Raw genomic sequence first — 18,590 nt, 5'->3', positions numbered from 1 at the left:
GGGCTGGTATAGATCCTCAAACAAAACATGAAGAGGTGGTGACTAAATGTTGCGTAGAAATTGAGAAGGGCCTAAGCGATGGAGTCACTGTTTGTAATATAATTGATGAATTTGTTAAAAAGAATGTCACTATAGAAGAGATTTTTACCAGGAAAACCTGTATGAAGAGGGCTGCGAAAGCAGGATGGTTTGATGGGAACTGTACACGGGCTCTGCAAGCATTAAAACAAGCATTGAGTGCTAAACCTCTCAACAATGCAACCATAAAATTGCTACGTTTAGATTATAAGGCAGCCATTTCCAATAGGAAGAAAAGCCTCCAGGATGAGGCATGGACTAACCTTAACTTTGCGGCTGAAACAAAAAATAGTAAACTTTACCGGGAAACTATAAACAGTCCCTTTCTAAAGTCTGATAGTATGCCCGAATTAACTTCCTATGTTGAATGTAACGCTTGGATTGAGCATTTTACGAAGATTTTTAACTCAGCTAGGAGTACCCTAGACCTATTAACACTCGCAACTTCCACCTGGCACCCTTTACCATTGCTGATCAACCTAAATGAGGTATATGAAGGTTTAATCGATAGTAAAGGTGGTAAAGCTTCTGGAAGGGATGGAGTTCCCATAGACCTTTATAAAACTGAAATGGATCTATGGGCACCCATCCTAACTAGGGTTTTTAATATGGCAGCAGAGGGACAAATTCCATTAACCTGGGGCCAATCGATAATCGTACCACTCTTTAAGAAAGGATCCAAATCTGAGGCGAGTAACTACCGCCCTATATCCTTGTTACATGCTTCTATCAAGTGATGAGCAGAGTTTTGCTAAGGATATTGGAAACTTGGGAAGGGCCTAGGTACCTTGGAGCAGTGTGCCAACCTTGACCTTTTGATAAATAAATACACTGTCGCGAAGGAGTGGAATTTATTTCTCTGCTTCACAGACTTAAGTAGCGCCTTCGACCTCGTGGATCACGCCATATTAAGGAAGATCCTATTGGACCTAGGCGCTCCTAAGGAAATAGTACACTTTCTAGCGAGGCTCTACGAAATGCTGTCCTGTAAAGTCCGATACGGCACATTTGGAGAATGTACACCTTTCTTTAAAGTTACAAGAGGCATACGCCAGGGTTGCGTATTAGCACCTCTTTTATTTTCATTGTTTATCAACCAAATAGATTCAACTCTAGGCCAAATCTCAGCAGATACCCCGTGTATTGATTGCAAGGCGGTCCCAATTCTATTATATGCGGATGACGCGGTTTTAATATCTCGCACCAAAATCGGATTACAGCGCCTTATAGACAACTTTGATGAATTTATCAAGGGCAGGAAATTAAAAATCAATAAAAGTAAGACCGTCGCCATGTCATGTGGTAAGAAAATCAAATTAACAAGCCCTTTTTTTATTGATAACGAGAAGCTGCTAACTGTAAAAAAAAATTGTTATCTCGGATAACATTTGCAGATGATGGGAAATGGACACAAGAATTCAATAACATTGGTCTGAAGATGAATAGGAATACAAACAGCATCTTCAGTTTTTCCACTAAATTGGGGGGCCCCAGAAGAATTAAGGACCTGGTAACCATCTATAATGCTAGATGTGTATCATCAGCATTATATGGGGCTGGGGTTATCGCGAGAGGAAAACCATGCAATGTGATGAAAATACATTTCTAAAGAGAGCATTGTGTGTCCCCCCATCTGCATCGACTTTACTCGTGCACGAAGAATTAGGTATAAATTATATCACAGATCTTGCAGCGTTGCGTCCCTTAACACTATGGCGATCCATCTGGTCAAAACCAGAAACGTTGTTTACACAACAAACAATAAGAGATTGTCTAAAACTTGCTCACTTTTCCCATATACCATGGTTGAAATATATTCATTATTGGTACCGTATCTTATTTAATAATGACATTCTCTCAAATCCAGATTTTGCCGTCTCTATCTCCAAGAAGGAACTGAAGGAAAAGTTTCTATCATACAAGAGGGAGAATAGAGTAAGGCAGTCTAGGACGCTACCAACAGTTGTTTTTTACCAAGAGCTTAATTTAAACAAAGGCTTCCAGTCTTACCTGTCCATGGTTACACATAATTCACATCGATTTGTTTTAACGCATCTTAGACTGGGTACTGCGCATCACTTGGTGGCATTTCCTGTCATGAGAACTGGCTCAAACTCTGTTTGCCCCTGTGATCAAATTTCACGACAAAGCTGCAGCCATTTTATATTGTTTTGTAAATTTTACTACTTTTTAAGGCTTTTTTATTTAAAACCAATTTTTTTAGAATTCAATGCTCAATCCACAAAATCAGCAATGAAATTAATTATGCTACTAGAAAATCCAGACATTTGTTTTTCTGTTGCCATGTATATAATGAAATGTATAGATGCCAGGAAATCTATAATTATCTGACTTGGCAACCAGTATATAGTCGAAATACATAAACTATACATTCACCCTGCTGGCATATTCTTCCCTTTTTAGAATGATTTTATTGTTTATATTTGTATACAGTTGTTTGTTTTAAATGTTGTTTTATTGGTAACATGTTTTAAGACATTGATGGAACAATTCCATTATTGTGTATTACTGCCTTTAAAAATCAAGTTTTTTTAACATCTTTGAATAATATGTAGCATTTTCGCACTTTATGGATGTATTTTTTGCACAGAAACCCAAGTATGTATATCTATAACTTTTTTCATTTCTCAATGATATGGCACTTTATAGCTAGTCTTTGTATTAACGTAAACTTGGACCTATCAATGTACTCCCTCTCTTATGGCTGTATTTTTTGCACAGGAGTAGTAGTTCGCTTATGTAAATTACCTTATTGTATTAGAGCACATGGCACTTTTTAGCCGCAATTTTTGCACATGCAACTTTTGCACAACATCATCTTTTGCATTTGTCTCTTTACTTAACGAACAATCATCTCAAGCTAGATAAAAATATACTAGAGTAACGTCATCTCTTTTGAAGGGGACCTAACTTGCACATATGTGTAATGTCAAAGAGAAATGTATTGGCTATCTTTCGAAGAATTTCTTATATTTTTTGTCAGTTGTAATGTGCTATGTGACTAATTATTATTGTAATTTGCTGTTTATCTAACATTTGTATGTTTGTGCTTATTTGGATTGTTATGACAACCCGAATAAAAGCTTTTGAACTTGAACTTGAACTTGTATAAGTATTATTCACACGTTTAATCCCTTTAAAGCACTGCATTGAGCAGCTTCCCTCACGCGCCATCAATTAAGCAAGTAACACACCGTATTTCATTACCACCATCAGTGCCGTTCACACGTGCTGTTCACACGAGTCTCTGTAAAAGTCTGATCCCTTACACACCTTAAAATTAGCGATGTACACGCCGTATTCTAATGTCTCTCCCTAATACTATCAGTGCCGTTCACACGCGCCGTTCATACTAGCATTCCAGATTCAGGTTTAATTAATCCTTCTTATAAGTTCTCCGAGGTGTTGTTCTAAATAACTACATGGCAACCACACCCGCTTATTTCAGAGCTACTGCGCTGACACACTGGGAGTGATTTATGACACAACACTCGCAGAGCCACCCGTAAGGCAGCTACTTTCGTAGCCTCGTAGAACCTAATGCATGTTTTAAATCACTTGTGCCTGAACATGTAGAGCTTGCCTTGCACTGGATAATTCACCTCCGCTACTGAGTCAAGGGTCTAAAGCACCTCCCTCTTTCTCTCCCCAGCCTGGGTGATGGCTATTGGCGGCCCCATATCTCAATGAATTGCTACATCAGTGAAGAATAGAATACAAGAAGGTACGTCCATTCCAGGCGCTCGCGCGCCTTCTCTATATACATGTCATGTATCCACGCTTACCTATTCACTCATTAAGTGCCACACTCTCTTTGCATTGATTTTAGAAATACCCCGTGCTGGGAGTGTGGGGTGTCGGCTGACACCTTGGTTTATTAAGAAGCCGGGGAACATTGTGCCACTCCACCTGAATCATCAGGTGAGCTTCCACAAATGTATACTTCACTTTAGAAAAACTGCTACTTACACACACACAACCCTGACTCCTATTTTTAATTTCAATGGCTGCTTCCCCCCCCCCATTGTCCTGATGAAGACCCGCCACAGATGATTATGAATCTGCACTAACTATTTGGGTCGAAACGTTGACGTTGTTTGCTCAATTTGTCCTCGCAACACCCCAACTAGAATTAGGAATAATTATATCCTGTTGGGTGTTATGCATCTTATGTCAGACACACTTGTGATATATTTTCCTTATTTGTAAATATGTGTTATTTATGTCACCTATGTACAGCACCTTGTCACTGATCACGACCAGTCACTCGCATCACCTCCACATGTTACATTATATTTGTACTGTTTTGGACAGCCCACTATATAGTTGTGTTCCTAAAAAGTAAAAAAACTCAGAAAGGAAGTTTTCCTATGAGCTAATTCATGTTGTGTGTGTTAATATACTACATTCAAAATGTAATGTCATAAATCATATTGAGTACACTTGATCGAAGTACATTTGATTCCCAACAGAACCATTGTTTTTTGCTAGTATACATACCCAGGTGCTGAGGGTTACTGGGTTACCCCATTATCACTAATGGTGTTTAAATTACGGCAACATGTAAGGATAATGTGAGTGATAGATCGTAGGAGGATTTCATAGTTGGACAGTCAGACTGTGGACAAGTGTTGGGTTTTAGTGATGAATGAAAAGGTGGGCGTGGATTGGAATACAGCTGCTAAAACTGTGAACTTGAGGAAAATATTTTAAGAGGCGTCAACAGCCACTGAACGCAAGAAGAACAGGAGCCCTGCTGCCACAGGATCAAAGACCAATGAGCCATCTGCCATGGGTTTCCTCTGATTTCCATGATATTTCACCAGTAGTCCAAAGGCATATCTATCACTTTCATGACAATAACTAGTAAAATGCTTTGAGTAGTCAGAAGGCCCAATACAAGGACCCAAGAGAGAGCCTGTTTTCTCCCAAAATAAATCTAGCTCTGCATGCCTTGTCCAGTACAATAGTTCTGTGGTCTCTTTCTTAGTATAATGCTGGAGGACTAAGGACCCAATTCCTCGTATACCTATTCTACAATATGCTTCCATTCTCAAGAAAGTGCATACATGGAAGACTGTAATTGGGGGTTGTAACTTATACAAGGCTTTGATCTTGTCGGTGGATAGGTGTCATTCCTGTGCCAAGATGGCGTGACCTAGATATTGAATATTGGGATGACAGAACTGTAACTTATCTCCTAAAGTCTTATGCCTCTTCTTAGCCAATTCAGAAAGAAGGTATAGTGAATCATCTTTATATGGGGGAGGATGCAAGTAAAATAATCATCTGCATACTGAACCAGAGTAGAACCTTCAGGAAGGATACAAGTATCCAAATTTCCTGTCGGTGTCCCAGAAAATATAGAGGGCGACTTAGTAATCCCTTGTGAAAGTCTGAAAAACACCACCCCTGTAGCTACTCCTTTCCCTCACCCCAGAAAATTAGAACACAATGGTGTATTGACTGTCCTTACATAGATATATAGAAAAAGAGGTAGAACAGAGATTGACAATCATAAACTTTTTGGCTGCATCACGGATTAATGACATTATGGTTGCCGTGTTGATCACAATAAGTAAAGTAGGTATTACAAAATTGTTTATACCCACATGTCCTAAACAAGATAATAAGTTTCCTTACCGACCTCTTTTATAAATATGATTATTATACATACACTCACAGTGGGCACTCGTACCTCTATCTTTTTTTATGATAGTGACTAGGGGCAATTTTCCGGCTTTGGCTCAGGACACAGAGGATACAGTGCACGGGGTGGGGGGCAGTTTCTTTATAGGATTATCCTTGATATTTTGACAAGGTACGCAGAGAGGACACAAACAATATAATTTGCATGATCAGACCACAAAGTGGCAGGACTTGCTTAAGAATTTCATTAATAGTTCAGACATCTTGGAAATGTTCTCAGATTCTTTAGTTGCATGTACATATTCATATAAGATCTCTAACACTTCATCTTCATTTTCTCTAGGCACATTCAGCTAATCACCATCATTTGTACAATACCCAATATAGTTAATTTTTGCCTAAACCATCCCTTGCCAACAATTTTGCAGGCGAAGGGGGACTTACCAGGGAAGCATGTTGATAAATAATGGGACAAATAGTCCTAGAGGCAGGATCATTGATATCGTGGGGAGGGGGAACCCTAGTATTGGAATGCCAACTACATCATTAGACATGTCTGAGAGAAGTGAAGGAGGGAAATCAGAGGTTTTCAGGGCAGATCATCTAACGCCAGTATCAACTAGGCACGAAGCGGATCTTCCATTGATCACATGTTTTAAATAAGGGCTTTTTTTGGTCACAGACACTAGCGTGTGCTAGCAGTTGGCATTTCTCAGGCTGTCCTAAAAGTGAGCATATTAATTTTGGGGCAGCAAGATCATCTCAGTGGGGCCACACCACCCTGGTCCTGACCCAGGTTTCATCCCACTCTTCCTCTTCCTTGATCACCTTTATCCGTTATTTGTTTCAGTTGCCCCATGCCACTCCCATTAGCCATATGTTGATATGATGCATGTGCCATAACTTTAATCTTGTCCCATCCAATTCTGTTTTCCTATCTTGCACTGGCACACAGTGGTTGGCAACTGAGACCAATTCAACTAACCCCTTAGTTGCCGCCCAGTACAGATGGTACAAAGTTGCTACTAGATTGTTATTCGAAGCCCCTGTACAGTGGCAGCCCCTACAGCCTCATTAGCCTGCTCTGCAGGATGATAACACTGAAGTACCTCTCAAACACGACTTTCAGTTATCTAGATAACCTGCAGTGGCTCTCCCTTGGACTTTTCTGTGGAGTGTGAAAAGGGAGGGTAGGGTAGACGGGGTGTTGAGGTTGCCTGAAGAATGTCTTGCTGCAGTAGCCAAATTCGTTTATGGGTTTGGTACAATATTTGGCTTTGATTGATAATAAAGGTTTCAACTTGTGTGTTTTTAGTTGGAGTGTGGATATTCACAAGATTTTTCAGAAAATGTTTGACGTTGTTTGGAAAGGAGTCAATGGAGTATGTGGATTTGACAGGGAAAAAGATGAGTTTGAGCTTTGGGATCTGAAGGTTTGCTGTTCTCTCCTGGGTTGGCAGTGGTGTGATGACTGAATTGTGAGCCGAGAGATGGGGCTAATGAGCTTATATGTCCAGTCCAGTAGTATGGGTGGTTTGTACTGGATGGTTGAACAGATGTCAGATTCCACTAAGGGAGGCACTGATGAGGCGAACGTTCGGGACAACCAACTACAACTCCCATGAGTCTCTGCGACAATCACGTCAATGACGTCATTGCGCTTTCAGATGGGCGTTATTTCTTCGCACTCGAAGGAGCAGCATTCGCCGGTTACTCTTCCCCCTGAGCCCGAGTACGTGAGGTCTGGTAAGGGTGCACTCTGCACCACTTTTCTTGTTGTCAGCCATTTATCCTTATATTCCCAGTTGCTCAGCGGTTGCGGCTATCCTGTGACTTCTTGTTAGTTACTGCTTTTCCATTGGTGGAACTGCTTTCCAGGTTCTTGCGGAAGAGCGAATTTTTGCCTCAGTTGCTTTCCCGTTGGTTGAACCACTTTGATGGTTCTTGAGGGAGAGCGGGAATCTTTGCCTACAATACACTTCTAATTAGGAGTTTTCCTGGTTCTTGGTGGCGTTCTCTCCACAAGGAGTGGTTTGTCTTTAGAGACTGCATTGGTTACCTTGTCCAATCCGTGATGATGTAACGGAGGGGAGCTTTTGATTTTCCTTTTTGACTTCGCTTCATATTATCGAGTTTTCCTGTGCTTTCCAATATCTTATGATGACATAGAGCGGCAGTACGGTTACTTTTTCTTTTCTGAACTCACTTGTTTAAAGTTAAGCGGATATCCTTCAAACTGTCTATACCTTTGTTCTGAGAAGTATCAGAATTCGATGTACATTAATGACAAATCTATAAGCTTGAGAAACTGTGGAGCTGGATTCTGAATCTGCCCTGAGTTAATGGAGCATCGTATTTCTTATTTGCTGTGTGTTTACATGCCTGTGCTTGGGCACTCTTTGTTTTGCTACAGGGGAACCTGAATAGACCTCCGGTCAGCCCTGCACCCCTGTAACGCTCAGCTCTACATATCTTTGGGTAGGTTGTTAGAGCCAGAAAAGAGGTACAGGTGAATCTACATGCTATAGTGTTAATGTGTTGTTTCCTTCTCTTAGATGTGTTCTATGACTTGATAACCAGAATATGCTGACTGAGAAAGAGAAGAGTATTTTTCTTTACAGGTATTTAGACATGGTCCTAAACATCTGTGGATTTCTGGTAGAATCTTGAGTGTATAGAGTTACAGTGCATTACCAGATTGTTGTTGTTTTGCACGTCTGCCTCCCCGCTGACCCCTTCCTTCCCTTCCCCCGCTTGATCACTCCATGGAGTCTGTATGTTAAGTCAGACCGTGGTGTTATTGAGAGGTGGTCCATAACGAGCAACATACGACCCTGAGGATACTAGGCTGCAACAGAGTAACCGGCCTACATATTGAAATCCTCCCGGTCGCAAGTTGAATATGGCCACTTTGGTGGACATTATGGCAGCACTGGCCTTAGTACAGACAGAACTCACCGCCTCTAGGGCCGAAATAGCCCACTTACTGGCTGTAGTGGACAGAATACAAAGGAACCCTTTTAATGCAGGTGCAGCACAGGCACCACCTTTGGTAGTGGAGGTACCTTCACCCATTACCTTAGCCACCCCAAGAGATTCAATGGGGAGAGTAGCAAGGTACAGGTATTCATGATGCAGGTAACACTGCATTTTTCTTGCAAGGTTAAGGCTTTTACGACCAACCACGCAAGAGTAGCTTTCTCTTACCTGGCAGGGGATGCTGCACAATGGGCTGTGCCTTTGATAAAAAGAGACGACCCATTATTATATGATTGGGACACCTTTATCCGGAAATTTGAAAAGACTTTCAACCGCAGATCTGCCACACTCTCAGCAGATCGGGATTTGCTGGAACTAAGACAAGGAAGTCAGGATCTTATCGCATATCTGAATGACTTTCGGAGACTCATCACGGAGACGGAGTGGAGGCTAAACAGGCTGCTATCTTTCACCAAGGGCTAAGAGAAGAGATGAAAGACATCCTGGCACAAATCAACCCCCAGCCTGTAACCTGCAAAGACTTGATAAGCCTGGTGTTAAGACTGGATCACACACTCAACGAACGCAAAGGAGAACACAAAAGAAAGGAACGTTGGCCCGCTAGGTTCGAGGCACCCCGTCAATCCGACGGACAAACTACCAACAAAGCTGAGCCCATGGAAATAGGTGCTGTGCATTCAGCGCTTACCACGGAAGAGAGAGACAACCGAAGGAAGAAGGGGGTATGCATATATTGTGGCAAGAAGGGACATTTCATTAGAGAATTTACCCTGAGAACAAAGTATCCTCGGGCAAAAAATAGAAAGATGTTGCCAGTCGCCTCCACGATCTGTGCGGGAAACGACAGAGCTTGAGGATCACCGAAGGGACTCCTTCAAGCTATTCATACATCCCTTCCTTAGATAAAGACCCCCTCTGTAAAACAGACCACTTCTTCTTGAACCCTCATTTCCTTATCCAGGAAGTATAGTGTCCTGTGCAAGCCATGTTGGATTCCGGAGCAACAGGATGTTTCATTGATCAGGAAGAAGCCAATACCATGGGGCTTTCATTGCAAGAGAAAGAACTTCCTGAAGAGGTCTATGCCGTGGACGGCAGAAGATTGGATGCTGGTCCCATTCGGTTTTGCACGGAAGAACTGGATGTGCTGCAAGTCCCTAACCATCAAGAAAAACTAGTTTTCAACGTCATACAAGCGCCCCAGTATGGTGTTATTCTGGGATTACTGTGGCTGAGGAAACATAATCCTCAGGTGGATTGGGTGGAGAGATCTGTTTCCTTCTTATCAGAATATTGCATACAACACTGCCTGATAGAAAGAAAGAATCTGGCTGCTACCTTGGCAGGAAGACATCATATTGCCACAGCGGCTGAACACCCTGTATTATTACCAGACGAATATCAAGATTTCGCAGATGTTTTCAACTAGACGATGGCAGAAACTTACCAATATCACTGTCAAATTGATTTACTACCTGGGACTGTCATACCATCTGGGAGAGTATATGCGTTAACCGAACTGGAATATCTCCATCCCCGTGAATATTTGGACAAAAATCTGGCTTTGGGTTTCATCGGGGTTTCCAAATCACCTGCTGCCTCTCCCTTATTCTTCATACCTAAAGCTAACAGAGAGCTGCGAGGATGTGTGGCCTTTCGTTCACTCAAGGCCATTACGGTAAAAAATCTGTATCCGTTGCCTCTCATTAATGTATTACTGGAACATGCGAAGAAGGCAGTCATTTACACCCGCCTGGATTTAAATGGGAGCCTACCGTCTTGTAAGGGTGAGACAGGGCGATGAATGGAAGACGGCATTCAAAACTCGCTTTGGCGTTTAATAATATTTAGTGATGCCGTTCGGCTTATGCAATGCGCCCGCAGCTTTCCAGTACTTCCTCAATGATGTGCTAAGAGAGTTTCTTGACCATTTTGTGGTGGTCTATATTGACAACGTTCTGATCTACTTATCCAACACCAAGATCCATGGAACACATGTGCGCACCATCTTACAAACATTGAAAAGGCATCAATTATACTGCAAGATCAGTAAATGTGATTTCAGCATCACCACAGTGGAATTTCTAGGTGTCATGTTGAACTCTTGGGGTCAGAAAATGCCTGACTGATAGGAAATACAGGCAGTAACGGAATGGCCTACTCCCAAGACGGTTTGCAACATCCAATATTTCCTGGGATTCGCGAACTTTTACAGCCGATTTTTCTATTTATTTCCCCAAGCTAGCAGCTCCACTTTCACACCTTTTATAGAAGAAAGTGGTGTTTCAGTGGACGGAGGAGGCTCAACAAGGTTTCGAGGCGCTTAAGAACGTATTTGTATCCACCCGGTGTTGAGGCATGCAGATACGGATCAGCCATACATAGTGGAGGCAGACGCATCTTTGTATGCGGTAGGGTCGGTGCTTTCTCTTCCCCACCTCGATACAAGTCAACTCCACCCCGTAGCCTTTATGTCCAGGAAACTCAATTCCGCCGAGCGCAATTATACCATTGCAGAGAAGGAACTGTTGGCCATTAAGAACGCATTCCAGGAATGGAGACCGTATTTAATGGGATCCAAACACATTGTCAATCTCTTCACAGATAACCGCAACCTACAGTTCATGACAGCTGCTAGACATTTAACACCCCGCCAGCTGCATTGGATGCTGTTCTTTTCGGAGTACAACTTCCTGGTGACTTTTCGCCCTGGGAAAAAAAACAAAAAAGGCCGACGCGTTAAGTCGCCAAATCACCCCAACTACCCCTGAAGTCCTTCCTGAGAATGCCATTGTGAATCCTCAGAATGTAATCTGTGCTACGGTCACAGAAAAATTCCTTAGGATCATCAAACAGAACCTGACAATCGACCAATGGAAGGTATGGTTAAAGAATAACAAAGACTGGACTGTGAAGGATGGGCTCTTACAGTGCGTGGGAATCAGTTGTTGTTACCTAGCTCTTCCTTAAGGAAACAAGTGTTCTATTGGTGCCATGCTTTACCCAGTGTGGGCCACAATGGCATTGAAAAGACCACTGAAAGAGTTCTCCATCAGTTTTAGTGGCTCACCGTTATCAGAGACATAAAAAAAGTGGGTTCGCGAATTTACGGTATGTTGTCAGATGAAGACGACACACACACCAGACCGGTAGGAGTTTTGAGGCCTCTACCTACCCCGACCCAACCCTGGAAAAGGATCTCCCTTGGTTTCGTGGTAGGGATGCCACCCGACAAGGGACATACAGTCATTCTCGTAGTGTTGGATTATTTGACTAAACTAGTTCACTTCATTGCCTGCCAAAATATACCTACGGCAGGTGAGCTAGCTCAAATCTTGCTACAAAACATAGGAAGATTACATGGACTTCCTCAAGTGGTAGTGTCAGACAAGGGGACCCAATTCACGGCCAACTTCTGGAAGAAGTGGTGCTCCACACTGCAGATGCCTCTAATCAGTCTACCAGCTTCCATCCCTAGACCGATGGCCAGACCGAAAGGGTCAATCAGACTTTGAAACAATATCTCAGATGCTACATGGATGTCAAGACAGAGTCATGGGTGGACAGTCTATGGTTGGCCGAAGTGCCGTACAACAGCGTGTTACACAGCTCCACTAAACACACAAATTTTCACTGCACTTATGGGTATCACCCTTGTTTCACTCCCTTCCAGCATCCTGTGGGCCAGAGATCTGTGCCAGATGTACAGGAACGTATTACACACATTCAAAAGACACTAAAGCAAGCTTGTGAGGAGTTACAGAAATCAAAGACATTGTATAAGGCTTATGCAGATAAACATAGACGAGAAGGGCCTACATACAAAAAAGGGGAGTACGTGTGGTTATCCACCAAAAACATTAGATTTAAGAGATATAGTGTCTTTAATCCTCGATACATCGGCCCCTTTAAAAGAGTCAAATTGATTAACCCAGTGGTGGTGAAACTAGCCTTACCATCCTCTTTGCGCATTCATCCTGCCTTCCATGTTTCTCTACTCAAACCCTCACATTCAAGGATAAAGAAGATGCCAACTCCAGTGTTAGTGGATGGGGAAGTTGAGCACGAAGTGAGGGGTATTCTACACTCAAAGATCCACCGCACCAAGTTGTGGTATCTGGTTGCCTGGAAAGGTTATGGCAACGAGGTAAATTCCTGGGAACCCGCTACAGGGGTTCATGCACCTCGATACGTTAGTTTGTTCCACAAACGTTTCCCTTGTAAACCTTGCCTCTGTCAGTGCTATTCAGGAGAGGGATGTACTGTCAGATTCCATCAAGGGAGACACCGACGAGGTGAACGTTCGGGACAACAAACTACAACTCCCATGAGTCTCTGCGACGATCACGTCAATGATGTCATCGCGCTTCCGGATGGGTGTTATTTCTTTGCACTCGAAGGAGCAGCGGTTGCGGGTTACTCTTCCCGCTTAGCCCGAGTCCGTGAGGTCTGGTAAGCGTGCACTCTGCACCTCTTTTCTTGTTGTCAGCCATTTATCCTTATATTCCCAGTTGCTCAGCAGAAGTGGCTATCCTGTGACTTCTTGTTAGTTACTGCTTTTCCATTGGTGGAACCGCTTTCCCGGTTCTTGCAGAAGAGCAGAACTTTGCCTCAGTTGCTTTCCTGTTGGTTGAACCTCTTTGATGGTTCTTGCAGGAGAGCCGAGCTTTGCCTCAGCTGCTTTCCCGTTGGTTGAACCTCTGTAAAGGGTTCTTGCGGGTGAGCGGGAATCTTTGCCTACAATACACTTCGAATTAGGAGTTTTCCTGTTTCTTGGTGGCGTTCTCTCCACGAGGAGTGGTTTTCCTTGAGAGACCGCATTGGTTACCTTGTCAAATACGTGATGATGTAATGGAGGGGAGCTTTTGGTTTTCCTTTTTGACTTTGCTTCATATTATCGAGTTTTCCTGTGCTTTCCAATATCTTATGATGACCTAGAGCGGCAGTACGGTTACTTTCGCTTTTCTGAACTCACTTGTTTAAAGTTAAGCGGATATCCTTCAAACTGTGTATACCTTTGTTCTGAGAAGTATCAGAATTCGATGTACATTAATGACAAATCTATAAGCTTGACAAACTGTGGAACTGGATTCTGAATGTGCCCTAACTTAATGGAGCACCGTATTTCTTATTTGCTGGGTGTTTACATGCCTGTGCTTGGCACTCTTATATTGTTTTGCTACAGGGGAACCTGAATAGATCTCTGGTCAGCCTTGCACCCCTGTAACGCTCAGCTCTACATATCTTTAGGTAGGTTGTTAGAGCCAGAAGAGAGGTACAGGTGAATCTACATACTATAGTGTTAATGTGTGCTACGACTTGATAACCAGTAATAGCTTACTAAGAAAGAGAAGAGTATTTTTCTTTACTGGTATTTAGACATGGTCCTAAACATCTGTGCATTTCTGGTCGAATCTTGAGTGTATAGAGTTATAGTGCATTACCAGATTGTTCTTGTTTTGCAGGTCTCCCTCCCCGCGGTCCCCTTCCTTCCCTTCCCCCGCTTGATCACTCCATGGAGTCTGTATGTTAAGGCAGACCGTAGTGGTATCGAGAGGTGGACCATAATGAGCAACATACGACCCTGAGGATCCTAGGCTGCGACAACAGACGACATTTGAGAATGTGGCCTTGAAGTGAACTGGTTGGGTGACATACTACACCTTGTTGAAGATGCTGATGAGATGGAGAATGGAGTCACTTTTAGTTCAAGCTTGCATTGTCAGTGAAGTTAAAAACATTCAGAAGAATAATGTAGCAATGTTGGATGGGTAAGTGGGTGGGTAGTCCTGATAATTCGACAATGAAGACCTTGGACAGTCCTGGGAGGTTTATAGATAAAGTAGAAAGAGGTGAACTGAGATGTAGAGAGTGGAAAGGGGCATGTGAGGATCTGAGTGCTGCCTTCTTTTCAAACTTGGATAGACAATGATCTTTGAATTCAAGAGTGTGGAATACCATAGAGCATATGTTAACGAGCATGTGTTTGATTTTGAGTTTGATAGATTGAGAGTAAGTGGTGGTTAGTGTGATGTGTATGGCATTGGGTATGTGTAGTGAGAATCCTTTGTGAGTGTGATTTCAGTCTCAGAATGGTTGTGGGGATGGGTACTGTGTGATGCTGGATGAGGCATGTTAAGATCTTACCATTTAAGTGATTGCTGAGTTTGCAATGGTGCAGTAGATCTAATCCAAAGCCCTTTCCGTCCATCACAAGCCCAAATAGGTCAAGCCCATGGCTGTGTCTGCCATTGTTTGGGGATGTCCGGTTAGCAGGACACACTGAAAAGTTAACTGAAGTATGTATGAAGTTGGGAAATGCAGTGATGTGACTTTCTGAAGCGGATGATGCTGAGAAATAAGGTCAGCTTGTCTGGCTTATTTTAAATATAGTTTTGGCAGTAATCAATGATGTCACTTCCTGAAGAGATTGATGTTGGATAATGCAGGGTAATTCTTTCCTAAAAAATTGTTCACAACGTCGTTTCCAAATGCGTATGAGCTGTGATAATTGTACATATTTTACAGGCTGAGGAGAGAACCCACAGTTTCACACTCCTTTGCCACAAATATTCAAATGTAACCATAGACATCCTGTTGCACTATGAGAACTTCTTTTTACAAATCAATGTTTTCAGCGCGCTTGTCCTGTTGATTCCAATGAAGTGAGTCAAGGCAAAAACAAAAAACACAACACTGGAGAAGGTGCTTCCTTCTAACACGGTTCTGTTCAGCAATACTTTGCTGTGAGGATTTAGCAGAACAGCTGCCCAGTTGGAAACATTTGTGATATTATAGCAAAAGCATTTAGGGCCTCATTTACTATATTTTGACGCATGGCAGTGCAGCAAGCCTTAGTGCTGTGCTGGCGCCCGTCAAAATGAAAGGGCAGGAATGCGCCGTATCTACAAGATATGATGCATTCCTGTCGTTCTGCCCAGCGCACAAACAGCAGCCATGCACCAACACAGACACCCTTGCATCATGTTGCAAGGGCGCCTCCGTTGCGGGGATGATTGTTTTTGTGCAGAAAGGGACAACATCCCAAACAAAAACAATCATTGATGGCATTTCCCTCTTTATATACACGCATAGAAAGAGGAAAAAGCGAGGAGAAATAAAAGAATTTCTCCTTGTTGTGCCACTGCTACACCTCCCCTGGGGAGGCATAGGATTTTGACACATTCCTAGCTTTAAATAACGTAAATCTGGGAACGTATCAGGGTCCATGGATGTTACGTGGAAACACCCACAATTACACCCATCGAACACCGCTTTCACACAGGGTAATGTGTTAAAGGGTACATATATGCAAGGCAATGAAAAGACACGCAGGGTGACTTCGCGTAGTTGTAAACATGGGCAAACCAATTGCACTGCTGGTGCGTCAAAAAAAGTGATGCACCAGCAGTTCAATGGGCCCATAATGTACAAAACTGTTAATGGGCTTCTTAAAGAAATTAAAAAGTAATTTGAAGGCATTTTAGCAGACAATAAGAGAGGCAATTAATCACCCTGAAGTTTTAGCCAGATATATTATTCATTGTCACACCAGTTGGCTCTTGCCATTGCGAGGACTGCAGATCTACAGCCTGTTCAACTAGGCCTCAGTAAACACACAGAGATCTGTGGACTATAATCCATACATTAAACACCCTTACAGTAACACCTGTTATTTATAGATTTTTGATATATGCATTTGTTTTGAAAACATTTTTTAAAAAATGAATGGAAAACTGCAGTATTAAGTACGGATTTGCAAGACAAGAAATGACTTTGATCTATCTTTTGTAAGTGACTTGGGGGGCCACAGAAACAAACAGAGAAGTGTCTTCATGTCACAAGCGTGGGGCCAAGTATATTCGCTAGAATATCTCGGGAGAGTGACAACAGCCTGATTCCTTTAGTGTTGCCTTCTGTTGATTCACATTATCTTCATACTGTGCAATAGGCCACCGCCTTCTACTTCGAGGTGCTTGCTTTGTCGGTAGAATGAAGGGAAAAAAGTCCTTGCTCAGATGTTGAGCTCTGTCTGCGTGTGTTAAAATAGGAGGATTTTCACTGTGCCCTCAAACTTTTTACTCGCCCATTCTGGGCGTGTTATTTTATGTTATGTTATGTTATGTTATGTTATGTTATGTTATGTTATGTTATGTTGTGAAACATAGCCTTTCATAGTACTGTGACACCAATATCCAAAGGCTGCTTCTAGTGCTAGGTCAAGGGGCTGGAACCGTAATCCAAGAACAGGCAAAAGCATCGCTCGCTAGAACCCAACAGAGCATGGAATCCGATACAAACATGGCTTTTTGGAGCCTTCCTATATTACAGTTGTTCGTTGGCATTGCACAGATGTTGTTGTGCATAAAATACGTCGCATACAGCAATACCAATTCCAAAATAATGTATCATTCGCAAATTAAAAAATTATTACATCGTTTTCCTCTTCGAGTTTCCAACGAAGCGCCACTAGTTGGCAGCTTTGAACTACTTGTTTCCTGATTCAACTGAGCTATTATACACTAACTAGCAGCCCGTCCCGACGATGTCCGGGTATGAATTGCTGCCGGCCAGTAGTATATTGTTTTGTAGGATTTCGTTTTGATAGCATTTCTTATCTGTGACAGGCCTGTGAAACGCTCCGATTCACAGTGCACTGCTGATGCACTTAAGAGTGCGCGTTCAGTAGTGTATGAACTCGAGTTTCCCTACTTTATTTTTCCTTGCAATATTATATAGCGCGAACTCAACAACATGGCATGAGCACAATTTACATTACAGAAGAACACATTCATTTGTGGTAGGCACGGGGAGAGAAAGTGATTTGCCTGGAATCACAGGATGTTGAGCTGATGCCGAGATTCGAACGTAGCTCCCCAGCTCTGAAGTTCGCAATTCTAGAACTTGTGCTGGGAGGTGTGTCTAAAAGTGTATATAAGTGCTGGCCATCAATGAGAGAGACCTGTGCATTTTTTAAATGGGTGGGGAAAAAATATGAGTATGTTGCTGGAGATGTGGGCCGCCGTGCCACCAATGTACTTACCGGGGGAGGGTATACACCCATTATTCCGCAACTTTCTTTCCACATACCATCTTGCCGCATACTTTCATTACGAAAGTACCATGACTCCGCAATGTCATTATAACGCATGGCATTACATTTTTATATGCTTTTACCATGCATACATTTACAACGAAATTCGTTGTAAATGCATGAATAGTAAAAGCATGTTTTTTTAAAAATGTTTGGATAAGGTAAGTATGGGTATAGGGGTATACGTTTTGGGGTACGGAGGTATATGTTTTGGGGTGTTTGGGTATTTTAAGGGTTCAGATATAGTTTTGGGTTATGGGGTACAGGGGTAGTTTTAGGGTTCAGGGATATGTATGGGTTTTGGGGTACAGGGGTATTTTTAGGGTTCAGGGCTAGGTTTGGGTTTTGGGGTATAGGGGTATTTTTAGGGTTCAGGGGTAGGTTTGGGTTTTGGGGTACAGGGGTATTTTAGGGTTCAGGGCTAGGTTTGGGTTTTGGGGTACAGGGGTATTTTTAGGGTTCAGGGATAGGTTTGGGTTTTGGGGTACAGGGGTATTTTAGGGTTCAGGGGTAGGTTTGGGTTTTGGGGTACAGGGTTATTTTTAGGGTTCAGGGCTTGGTTTAGGTTTTGGGGTAGAGGGGTATTTTTAGGGTTCAGGGGTAGGTTTGGGTTTTGGGGTACAGGGGTATTTTAAGGTTTCAGGGGTAGGTTTGGGTTTTGAGGTACAGGGGTATTTATAGGGTTCAGGGCTAGGTTTGGGTTTGGGGGTACAGGGGTATTTTTAGGGTTTAGGGATAGGTTTGGGGT

This window comes from Lissotriton vulgaris, chromosome 1_1 (assembly GCF_964263255.1).
Source record: "Lissotriton vulgaris chromosome 1_1, aLisVul1.2, whole genome shotgun sequence".
In the NCBI taxonomy this organism is placed as follows: domain Eukaryota; kingdom Metazoa; phylum Chordata; class Amphibia; order Caudata; family Salamandridae; genus Lissotriton; species Lissotriton vulgaris.
This window is presented reverse-complemented; position numbering follows the sequence as displayed.